This window comes from Polypterus senegalus, chromosome 17 (genome assembly GCF_016835505.1).
Source record: "Polypterus senegalus isolate Bchr_013 chromosome 17, ASM1683550v1, whole genome shotgun sequence".
Classification (NCBI taxonomy): domain Eukaryota; kingdom Metazoa; phylum Chordata; class Cladistia; order Polypteriformes; family Polypteridae; genus Polypterus; species Polypterus senegalus.
Genome location: NC_053170.1, coordinates 47,878,300 through 47,891,298, shown reverse-complemented (window position 1 = coordinate 47,891,298; position 12,999 = coordinate 47,878,300). Strand labels below are relative to the sequence as shown.

General features: G+C 40.8%; 1 protein-coding gene across 5 annotated transcripts in view; it reads right to left on the bottom strand.

The window, feature by feature from the left end:
- LOC120517501 (tumor necrosis factor alpha-induced protein 3-like) overlaps positions 1-12,999 on the bottom strand; it is a 108,327-nt gene that overhangs the window by 31,491 nt on the left and 63,837 nt on the right. The window lies entirely within an intron of this gene.

Here is a 12,999-nt window from a genome sequence, read left to right as displayed (position 1 = left end):
CACTACTTTTTCTGATTACTTTATAAATTAATCTGGTATTATTGCCAATATACTAATAATCCAATAGTGCTTCACTCACTCAGAATATGGAACCAATGTAGGAAGTATTTTAAGATAGAGAAGCTTTTATCTGTGGCACCTCTGCACTATAACCACCTTTTTCCACCCTCTCAAACAAAAGCAGTTTTTAATGTCTGGAAAATATTTGGGATTAAATCACTTAGAGATCTGTACATAGATAACATCTTTGCCTCCTACGAACAATTACACTCCAAATTTAACTTTCCATCAACACATTTCTTTCACTACCTTTAAATTAGAAACGTTTTTAAACAGAACCTGCCCAATTTCCCTCACTTTCCACCTCCCTCAATGCTGGAGAAAATACTGATCAGTCTTGAGGAATGAGACAACATCTCCATAATATATAAAATCATTTTACAGTTCCTCCCTTTCAAAGATCCAAGAGCACAGTGGGAAAAGGATCTCTCACTCAACATCTCAGAAAAGGAGTGGAAGGTAGCAATGCGAGAATTCACTCCAGCTCCATATGCGCAAAGCATACAATTATTCAACTTAAAATTATATATCGAGCACATCTGTCCCGTTTAAAATTGTCCAAAATGTTTTCAGGGTAAGATCCAAGCTGCGAACATTGCAATCAAGTTCCAGCCTCACTGGGTCACATGTTTTGGACCTGCACCAAATTAACATCGTTTTGGATCAAAATCTTTAAATGGCTTTCAGGCAGCCTTGGTGTCACAATCCCTCCTAATCCACTAAAAGCTGTGTTTGGTGGACTCCCAGATGGGTTTAAAGTGGAGAAGGACAAAAAAACTGTGATTGCCTTTACTTCACTATTGGCAAGTAGACCTGTGGCTCTCAACCTGTGGGGCAGACCTCCCTAGGGGAGCGCGAAGTAACAAAAATGGGGGTGAGAAGATGTGAAAAAAACAACAACAACAACAACATTTATTTATATAGCACATTTTCATACAAACAATAGCTCAAAATGCTTTACATATTAAAGAATAGAAAAATGAAAGACACAATTATAAAACAAAATAAATCAACATTAACATCGAATAAGAGTAAGGTTCAATGGCCAGGGGGGACAGAAAAAACAAAAAAAAACTCCAGACGGCTGGAGAAAAAATAAAATCTGTAGGGATTCCAGACCATGAGACCGCCCAGTCCCCTCTGAAGAAAGAAAACAAGAATCAAAAATATGAAAAAAACATCTGTTGAAACCAAAACAAATTAACTTAAACTACATTCTGGTACTAGAACAATAAATATAGAGTTAGATAAATGTCGATAAAAGTTAAGTAGGTATAATAAAATATGCATCAAAAAAATGTTAGGGGGGGGGCACGATTAAAACTGTTATGAAAACTCGGGTCGCAAATATTTAAAGGTTGAGAAACACTGACATAGACTTATTTTGATCAACTGGAAGAATCCTAACTCTCCTCTTTTAAGTCAGTGAGTAACTGATGTTAAATATTATCTGAAATTGGAAAAAATCTAATTCTCACTTAAAGTATCTGTACAAAACTTTTTCAAAACCTGGCAAGAACTAATCAATAACATTTAAGAATGAGCATTTTAATCAAGGAAGCAAATTCTCTCCCCTCTTTTTTACTCTATTTATTTATATTCATTTATTAAAGTATCTACTTACTTTTACTAGCTTTAAGTTTTACTCTGCTGGCCTAGCTCTCTTTCTCATGGGTGTGGGTTGATTTGTTTTGAACTATCCATCTATCCATCCATCCATCCATCCTCTTCCACTTATCCAAAGTCAGGTCACGGGGGCAGCAGCTTGAGCAGAGATACCCAGACTTCCCTCTCCCTGGCCACTTCTTCTAGCTCTTCCGGGGGAATCCCGAGGCGTTCCCAGGCCAGTCGGGAGACACAGTCCATCCAGCGTGTCCTGCGTCTTCCTCGGGGCCTCCTCCCGGTTGGACGTGCCCAGAACACCTCGCCAAGCAGGCATCCAGGAGGCATCTTGATCAGATGCCCGAGCCACCTCATCTGACTCCTCTCAATGTAGAGGAGCAGTGGCTCTACTCTGAGCCCCTCCCAGATGACTGAGCTTCTCACCCTATCTTTAAGGGAAAGCCCAGACACCCTGCAGAGGAAACTCATTTCAGCCACTTGTATTCGCGATCTCGTTCTTTCGGTCACTACCCATAGCTCATGACCATAGGTGAGGGTAGGAACGTAGATCGACTTGTAAATTGAGAGCTTTGCCTTACGGACAAATTGATGCAGAGCCCTCATTACTGCAGATGCCGCACCGATTCGCCTGTCGATCTCACGATCCATTCTTCCCTCACTCGTGAACAAGACCCCGAGATACTTGAACTCTTCCATTTGGGGCAGGATATCGCTCCCAACCCCGAGAAGGCACTCCACCCTTTTCCGGCTGAGGACCATGGTCTCGGATTTGGAGGTGCTGATCCTCATCCCATCCGTTTCACAGTCAGCTGCGAACCGATTCAGAGAGAGTTGAAGATCATGGCCTGATGAAGCAAACAGGACAACATCATCTGCAAAAAGCAGTGACCCAGTCCTGAGTTCACCAAACCAGAACCCCTCAACACCCAGGCTGCGCCTAGAAATTCTTTCCATAAAATTTATGAACAGAATCGACAAAGGGCAGCCCCGGCGGAGTCCAACTCTCACTGGAAACTGGTTTGACTTACTGCCGGCAATGCGGACCAAGCTCTGACACCGGTTGCACAGGGACCGAACAGCTCTTACCTGGGGTCAGGTACCCCATACTCCCAGAGCACATCCCACAGAATTCCCCGAGGGACACGGTCGAACGCCTTTTCCAAGTCCACAAAACACATGTAGACTGGTTGGGCAAACTCCCATGCACCCTCCAGATCCCTGCTAAGGGTGTAGAGCTGTTCCACTGTTCCGCGACCAGGACGAAAACCACACTGTTCCTCCTGAATCCGAGGTTCAACTATTCATTGGACCCTCCTCTCCAGAACCTCCAAATAAACTTTTCCAGGTAGGCCGAGGAGTGTGATCCCTCTATAGTTGGAACACACCCTCCAGTCCCCTTTCTTAAAGAGGGGGACCACCACCCCAGTCTGCCAATGCAGAGGCACTGTCCCAGATGTCCATGCGATGTTGCAGAGACGTGTCAGCCAAGACAGTCCTACAACATCCAGAGCCTTGAGGAACTCCGGGCATATCTCATCCACCCCCGGGGCCCTGCCACCAAGGAGTTTTTTGGCCACCTCGGTGACCTCAGTCCCAGAGATGGGAGAGCCCACTTCTGAGTCCCCAGGCTCAGCTACCTCATTGTAAGGCATGTTAGTGGGATTGAGGAGGTCTTTGAAGTACTCCCCCCACTGACCCACAACTTCCCGAGTTGATGTCAGCAGCGTACCACCCCCACCATATACAGTGTTGACACTGCACTGCTTCCCCCTCCTGAGACGTCGGACGGTGGACCAGAATCTCCTTCGAAGCCGTCCGAAAATCATTCTCCATGGCCTCCCCAAACTCCTCCCACGCCCGAGTTTTTGCCTCAGCAACCACCAAAGCCGCATTCTGCTTGGCCTGCGAGTACCTATCAGCTGCCTCCAGAGTCCCACAGGACAAAAAGGTCTGGTAGGACTCCTTCTTCAGCTTGACGGCATCCCTCACCGCTGGTGTCCACCAACGGATTCGGGGATTGCCACCACGACAGGCACCAACCACCTTACAGCCAGAGCTCTGGTCAGCCACCTCAACAGTAGAGGCACGGAACATGGCCCATTCGGTCGAAGTTCTGCTGGAGGTGTGAGTTGAAGCTACTTCTGACAGTAGACTCTGTCAGGTGTTCCCAGCAGACCCTCATAACACGTTTGGGCCTACCAGGCCTGACCGGCATCCTCCCCCACCATCGAAGCCTACTCACCGCCAGGTGGTGATCAGTTGACAGTTCCACCCCTCTCTTCACCCGAGTGTCCAAGACATGTGGCCGCAAGTCCAACGACACAACCACAAAGTCGATCATTGTTTTGAACTAAGTCTTATAAAACTTAACTTATTTGTGTGGAATGTTATTTGTTATTAAAAGTCAATAAAATCCAATAAATAAATAAATACATTGTATTATGCTGTGCATTTCAGCAAACAGCCCAAAAGGCCTGTCAGTCTTTCAAAATAACTTTTATTTTTCTGCAGGCATAAAAATGACCCATCTTTTCAATTAGTGAATCTGATTAATGTAATGTTAGGATCTTTGCTTACTGGAGTATCTGGCAAAAGGGGAGAAGGATGGCTGCCAATTCCAGCACAGGGCACTCTCATCCATGTCAGGCCAATTTAGACTTGTCCGTTATACTAGCATGCACTTCTTTACAATATAGAAGAAAACATTTAGGATGAAGAGCTTTACTCAAGACAACCAGAGACAGAATGTGCAAACTATAATATACAATTGCTTATATAATATACAACTAATTAATTAATGAATTCATTAATATTTATAATTAATTAGTTAATTATAATATACAATATAATATGCAATTGCTTAACACATATTTAAACTTATTTCTCCAAAGCTACTAGACTGCAGTACTAATCAGTCAGGCCATATATGATTCAAGGGTTAAAATTAGAATGTAAAAGGAAAAAAGAAATGTTTTAATAAATAAATGATGTAACTGACAGTTTGTGTACTTATCTATCCTACAACCTGTTTGAACTGAAAAATTATTTCCAAAATCAAAACACACTTGTCAACTATCAGGTTGCACAAACAGCCAATCAACCATATTTTCAATTTTTTTTTTTAAATGTTAGTATGCTTATTTAAAAAGCTTAACACATTATTTACTGTCACAGACATTAACACCATTTACATTCCTTGCATTGCTCCCATTTGTACTGTGGAAGTAATTAATGATAAGAATTGATAACTGGCCCATCGCTGTAACTAGAAATATGGACTTTGGCACAACATTGATTATAAATATGAAAGAAAAACATTGAGAGGTTCTGAAGCTTTATTGTTAAGGCTGCAGTGGTCTCATATACGAAGGTCCATTTCATCTTTGAGGTCAGAAGGAGTGGGGTGACCTGTTCATATTATTAAAGATAAATTGAGAGGCTCATTGTAATTAAGGACAGATGTTTTCTGCCATTTTCCAGCTTCATTTCACAAGCTTGCATTAGCAAGAATAAATGATGTCACCCATAACCCTGAACTGGATTGTGCAAATTTACAAAATAAATGGATGAATTGTTAGTTTTTTTTTAATCACTTTTACAGCAGTAAAAATAATACAATGACTACTTGTTACCTCAACTCTATTTTTTAAATTGTACATAGCTGCAGGGTTTAAAATGGTTGGAAATTAAAATTAAGTAAATAAAATAGTTTAAAATATTTTCTTCCATAAATAATTATTTTATAGTAAATAACTTACCTCTTTCATTTTTGATAAACTCTTATAACATTGGCTTTGAGCAAAACATAAAAATTCCCCAGTCATTGGTGGTCAGCTGTGCCCTGTGCTGCTGGGACAAGCTAATGACCTAAACTTGGATTAAGCAGAACTGAGAATGTATGGCTGTATTTATAAATCCACTGGTAATGTTCAGAAGCAAGGGTCAGTAACAAGACATCTGTTGTCTCACCGTGTTTTTAGATGTTCATGGGATGATGAACTGCAGCAGCACAAAGTAAAGATGAGAAGAGGTATGCAAAAACTTATGAATAAAAAAAAAAAAGATGACCATGAAACACAGTGAGCAGGCTTCTCATAGCCCTTTTATTCATTATAAAAGGGGCAGCCTATCCTAGAATTAACAAAAAGTTATTTTCAGAGCCTGTGTTATGCCTAAGGAGGTTAACTACAGAAAGCAGTCTGTGCCCAAGTTGCATTGATCCGTGTTTCACCAACAACAATCATTTGTCTTGTTGTCTGTACACTTTCAGTACATCTATGTGTTGTCCATAGAAGGATTAAATGAAGAGGTTAGAAGAACAAATGAAATAATTCAGTAAAACTGATCTCACAGAAATACCTTACTATTCTTGAGGATTTGTGAAAGCAGAAAATCAAAGATTGCATTCCTTTTCTCAGGCCAAAGAACCAATTTTATAAAACATCTTCAAGCTGACTTTAACAGGAAGTCAAAAGAAATGTTCCTTGGGAGAGTCCGAAAGGCTCGCCATTAATGTGCTCACCAAAGCGAGGTTTGCTAGTTACGCCAGGCTAGCCACACACCTAAAGAGTCTGTTGTAGCACAGACACAAGTAAACACTCCACACAGGAGACTTGGTCAGATTGAAACACAAGAAATGAGCATTTTGTTTCATTTCATTGTTGATTACTCTAAGTAATAACATGTCCGGTGTATCCTAAGATGAACAGTTTTAGACTATTTATTCACTGTTCTGATTGTATTTAGGACAGTACTTACCAGTATGTGGTGAAGCCCATTTATTTTGCATCGTGGCATTGCAGTCTCTTACATGATTGTGATGATTATGCTTGAGTTTTTATGTCAGAATAAATGTTTGAATGCTGCTGGTAAAACATTATTACTGTTGTCCATAGTTTGATTGAACCCCTCAACCATGAATTTGATCAATATGTGAATGAGCATATCCCAATCAAATGTCATAAGATCACAATACACTAAACAATTTTTCTTCTAATACTGTCACAATCCTAAGTTTCAAGTCAAAGTTCTAATCTTTTTTTTTTTTTATCTTTCTTGTAGTTTTTATGGCACAGGTCTATACTAGCTGTGTCACTCAGCTTCACCCGGGATATTTCATTAGACACTGGGCATCAGTTCTAGTGCCACTGGTTACTTGGGTGAATCAGAATTACTATATAACTAGTGTCAGTGCCACATGGGTTGGATGGGCATCCTGGCCAGGGGAGAGGAAGGAAGAAAGATGGCCAGAAGGGATGGACGAACAGCTCATTAGGATGTGTTATCCCTCCAAAACACTAGATGGCAGCAGCCGTCTGTATCGGTGCCCATTTGGGAATCAGCAGGGAATGCTGGAAGATGCAGTCTGGCAGCACAGTCCTGCTGGGGACCATGGGTGCTACAAAGGGGTGATTCAGGGAGATGAGCTCCTTAATAAGTGGGACTTTTGTGTGACCCAGAAGTACTTCCATCGGGCAGTGGCCCTGGCAGTGGAAGTACTCCTGGGTCCTTAATTAAAGGGACCGCACTCCTGTATCCTTGGAGCGGAGAGGACATAAGCAACACTCAAATGGGGGAGGGCAGTGTGGTAGTGAGAGGAATTGGGAAGAGGAATTGTGGCTTGTGGAGAGAAACAACCTGCCTTTGTGCTTTTGTTACTTTGAGAAGGTGAATTTAATAAACCTTCCATTATTTGAACACAGGACTCACAGTGTGTTAGTGTTCAGGGGTTTTGAGGCTTGCTGACACCCTGGTTTCCATCACACTAGCTATCTGCTTTTTTTGTATACACTATTTGTGCCAATATTTTGTTTTGTTTGTAGCAAGGGATAATATTATTAGCAGATAGTGTGTTGCAGTGGTTAAGGTTTTGGACTTGAGGTCGTGGGTTCAAGTCCAGGTACTGACACTGCGACCATGAGCATGTCACTTCAGCTAGTTGTGCTACAATTGGAAAAACAAAAAAAATGGGACCAGCTATATCTCAAATGTGGTAAGGCACCTTGGATAAAGGTGTCAGTTTAATAATAAGTAATAACAATAATAATAATAATAATATTATAAGGTCCCTGGTGCTGCTTACTCTTGAACATGCTATACACAATTGCCCATGAGTAAAACATTCCTACATTTGATCAGTTCCTGCTTTTCCTAGTAATTTGGCTTTTGCTGATGCTCACTGCAAAACATAATTTTACATGAAGAGTGTATTCTTTTGAATTGAAATGGGTAACCAATACAAATTCTGAAAGCATATTATTATCTTTATTAGATGTTTCTGATTTTCATTTTTTTACAGCATTCATTCAGGTACAGTATTTTTTTGTCGTGTTTTTTATCAGCTGTATGTACTGCCCCTTTAAAGTTCTCAAATGTGAATGGATGTGCAAAGCAGTGCTTGAAGTCAGGGCTGGCTCAATGGTCCATGGTGCCCCTAGGCAATAGTGGGTGGAAACTCCCCTGGTTCACAGATGACATTGATCTCACTTGGAGCTCAGAGCCCATTTTCAGAAATCGAAGAGTGAGGAGGGGTCTCCCCTTGGAGAGCAGAGTGCACTTGCAGCCCTATGTAAAATAAAAGGGCAGGAAAGGTCCACTCCTGGAGGTGGGAGTGTGCTCACCACCGTATATGCAATTGATACCCTTTGGACAGCAGCTCACGCTAGCAGCAAAATGTGAAATCAAAGAGAGGGGCTTCAGGCTCCCCTGTAGAGTAAGTTCTTATATAAATATATTGACACGTCACACTGAGATCTGAGGAGCGCTTCCTGGATGAACTTTGAAGGTCCCCAGTTCATGGTCCCCCTAGGCCAGTGCCTACTCTGTCTATGTTTAGAGCTGGCCTGCTTGAAGAGAATATAGTACATAAATACATTAGCATTAGCTTTGAGTTTAGCGGCACAGTTTCAGTGACTTCACCATTACAAAATTAAAGCGTCACTAAGACTGATGTTTCTCCCTTGGAGTTTGTGATTGAAGAGCATGGTGGAGGTTTCTCCTAACTTAATGCTTTAAGCTCCACAATTGAAGAGCAGGGGTGAAAGGGAGAGTCAGTCTTCAGTGCTGCAACTCAGGTCTGGAGGTCAATGGAGTGCAATGGATAACCAAAATGAGAGCCAGTATGCAACTACAGTGCCGGTCGTGAATGGCACTTACACAGCGCTTGCTAACCATTGAGCCTGGCATCTTTTTTGAGCTTCAACATATTTTGTCCTTCAATTTTGCAATGTGTTCACATCTCTTTTTTCCTGTCCAGGACACTGCTGACTTTAATCATCATTCAATCCTACTGGTTACTGATGTTATTCACATGGCCCATCAGTCATTTTGCTACACCATTCATTTTCAGAAAACATGATTGCAGCAGGGGTGGCACAGTGGCGCGGTGGGTAGCACTGCTGCCTTGCAGTTAGGAGACCTGGGTTTGCTTCCCGGGTCCTACCTGCGTGGAGTTTGCATGTTCTCCCTGTGTCTGTGTGGATTACCACCGGGTACTCTGGCTTCCTCCCACAGTCCAAAGACATGCAGGTTAGATGCATTGACGATTCTAAATTGTGCTTGGTGTGTGTGTGCCCTGCCCAGGGTTTGTTTCCTGCCTTGCATCCTGTGTTGGCTGGGATAGGCTCTGGCAGACCCCCGTGACCCTGTTGTTAGGATATAGCAGGTTGGATGATGGATGGATGATCTCAGCACAGTGCCAACCATGTAAGTTAGCATAATATAAATATATGTGTAGACTAATTTTCTTTTTTCTATAATTTCACCATATTTCATCAAGACTTTTTTGATGTATTTAGTATTGTAGGGTATTTTTTTTACACCTAAACATAAATATATTGAAATATCCTTTCTTAGCAGATAATTACTGGCCTAGATGTGCCTTCCTGTCATATTTCAGTTTTTTAATTAAATGGGAAATAGTGAGTTTGTTCATGAGTGAGTAACTAAGTGAGTCAGTGAGCTTTGAATTGTATACAGTAAATACAGACCCTAACTGGACAACCTTTAGGCAAATTTAATACCAAACTTTACAAAAAAGACAAATGAACGCATTGAATATAATTATCTGGCATAAAATATCTTCCTAAAGTCTTTTAACATTGAAAAGCATTCATTAATGGAAATGCAGCATGTAAAATCAGTGAAACTCCATCTCTGCTCCTGCAGGTTTCTAACGGATATAGGTGTCCATTCTAACAAGTTTCTTTATCAAAGGTTAATTTCTTTTCTTAATGTATGGAACAAAAAATTACTTTAATAAAGCTTCTAAGCTACTATAAACAGAGAAAATACATATATACTGTATGCTTTGTCATAGTCTACACTGTATTCATTCTGTTGTTTTTTTTATTTCTTTTTTTAATTCCTTTTACTTCACCTAATTTCTTTCCTTTTCACACATTTTGTCTTACAATTGCCAATTAACAAATAATAGGCAAAAGTAAAGTAACAGCTACGTCAATGAATCTTCATTATCAAGCCTCTGACAAAGTGGCAATAAAGAGCACAGCAGTGCTAGATGGCGGCCCCGGCCACAGTTCGATTTTTTTTGCTGTCAAAACTGAACAAACAGGTTCCTGCATTCAGATGCACCATATCTCGATAAACTGGGCTTAGTAAATTCAAGGATACATGACTGGACAGAGCAGAACTGTGAAACTGATATGCACAAAGAACACTTTGCTACTTTCCTTCTTCAAAATATTACACAAAGGTCTGACTATTCTACATTATACTACCTGTAGGTACAGACATAAATTAAGTCACTTCACTCTTCAGTAACCATATATTACCATATACCTTGAGTTGAATTAAAATGTTAAAAATGATGTAGTTCACTATGAAAGGTGCTGTAAAGACCGCCTGAATAACAAAATTATATGCATGAGGAGAACAGGCATCTAGGCCGGACAGGGGGCCAAAACGGAAGGACAGATGGGATGTCCAGATGGACGAGGAAATAACTTTATACCTGGTTAGACCAATATGGATGGACCAGCAGAACCTGAGAGTTGGGAGTGGTTTCATCCCCTATTTGCTAAGTGGCAGTGGATCTCGTATGAGAACCCAGATGGGACACCCGCAGGGATGCTTGAGAGATGGAGTCTGAAAGGGCAGTCCTGTTGGGGTTCCAGGGAAGGATCTCCCTACATTCTTTATGACCTAGAAATATTCCCTGGAAGTCATTAGAACATTAGAACACTCTAGACGCAAACAGACCATTCTGCCCAACAAAGCTCGCCAGTCTTATCCACTTATTTGTTCCAAAAAAACATCAAGTCGAGTTTTGAAAGTCCCTAACGTCTTCCTGTCTACCACACTACTTGGTAGCTTATTCCAAGTGTCTATCATTCTTTGTGTAAAGAAAAACTTCCTAATGTTTGTGCGACATTTACCCTTAACAAATTTCCAACTGTGTCCCCATGTTCTTGATGAACTCATTTTAAAGTAACAGTCTCAGTCCACTGTACTAATTCCCTTCATAATTTTAAACACTTCAATCATGTCACCTCTTAATGTTCTTTTGCTTAAACTGTAAAGGCTCAGCTCTTTTAATCTTTTCTCATAATTCAACCACTGTAGCCCTGGAATCAGCCTAGTCACTCTTCTCTGGACCTTTTCTAGCGATGCTATGTCCTTTTTGTTGCCTGGAGACCAAAACTGCACACAGTACTCAAGATGAGGCCTCACCAGTGCATTATAAAGGTTGAGCCTAACCTCCTTGGACTTGTACTCCACACATCGTGCTATATAACCTAACATTCTTTTAGCTTTCTTAATGGTTTCTGAACACTGTCTGGAAGTCGATAGCTTAGAGTCCACTATGACTCCTAAATCCTTCTCATAAGGTATACTCTCGATTTTACGACCGCCCATTGTGTATTCCAACCTAACATTTTTACTTCCTATGTGTAATACTTTACATTTACTGACATTAAATTTCATCTGCCACAAATCTGCCCAATTCTGTATGCTATCCAAGTCCTTCTGTAATGATATAACGGATTCCAAATTATCTGCTAATCCACCTATCTTGGTATCATCTGCAAACTTAACCGGCTTGTTACTTATATTCCTATCTAAATCATTTATGTATATTAAAAATAGCAGCGGCCCTAGCACTGACTCCTGTGGGACACCACTCTTAACATCGGCCAGTTCTGATGAGGTTCCTCGCACCATCACCCTCTGCTTCCTGTGTCTGAGCCAATTCTGCACCCATCTAAAACATCACCCTGAACTCCCACTTCTTTTAACCTGATGCCCAACCTCTCATGTGGCACCTTATCAAATGCTTTCTGAAAGTCTAGATAAATAATATTATATCTGAGCAGCACTTCTCCCTCTACAATTTCCAAATCCCTCAGTACCTCCTTAGTAGTCCCTGTTACCACTCTGAGGTTATCCACTTGCTCACTTGTAAACACCTCAGAGAAATTTAAGTTTACAGCATCTGCTATTCCATTGTCTGTATCTTTTAATTCCCCTTTACTATTTCTGATGCACTTGAGCTCCTCCTTAACTGTTCTTTTACTACTAAAATACTGAAAGAATCTCTTGGGGTCTTCTTTCGCCTTATCTGCTATATTCCTCTCCAACAGTCTTTTAGCCTCCCTGATATCCTTCTTAATGGCTGCCCTCATGTTCTCATATGGTCTACGATTCACTTTGCAGTCATTAGTCTTATATGCCTTATACAGCAGTTTTTTCCTTTGCAACTTCTTTTTAAAATCTTTATTAATCCACCATGAAGTTTTTTTAGTTTCCTATTAATTCCAATTTTAGATATGTATCTGTCCTGCATTACATGTAAAACATTTTTAAACCTTTTAAACTGTCTCCACATTTAAAAGCTTATCCCAGTCTATCCTACTTAGACTTTGTCGCATCTGCTCAAAATTAGCCCAACCAAAGTTCAACTTAACAATTTTAGTCTTTCCATCTGTACTCTTACAAAATAATGAGAATTGTATTACATTATGGTCACTTGACCCTAGTGGTTCAATCACCTCTACGTCCTCAATTCTGTCCTGATTATTACAGAATACTAATTCCAGACAGGCTTCACCCCATGTTGGTGCTTTAACATGCTGTGTTAAAAATGGCATGGCATGGCACAGGAAGCGTTCCTGGGTGTGGCATAAAAGGAAGCCCACTGCCACACATGAACAAGTCAGAGTTAGGAGGCAAAACTCAGCAGAGGTGGAGAAGAAGGAAGAATAGTTGGTTTATTATGCCTTACTGTATTATTGTGGCTTATAATTGGAGAGGAGAGGAGAATTAAAATCCTTTATTTTACTTGTATAGGGTGTGTTG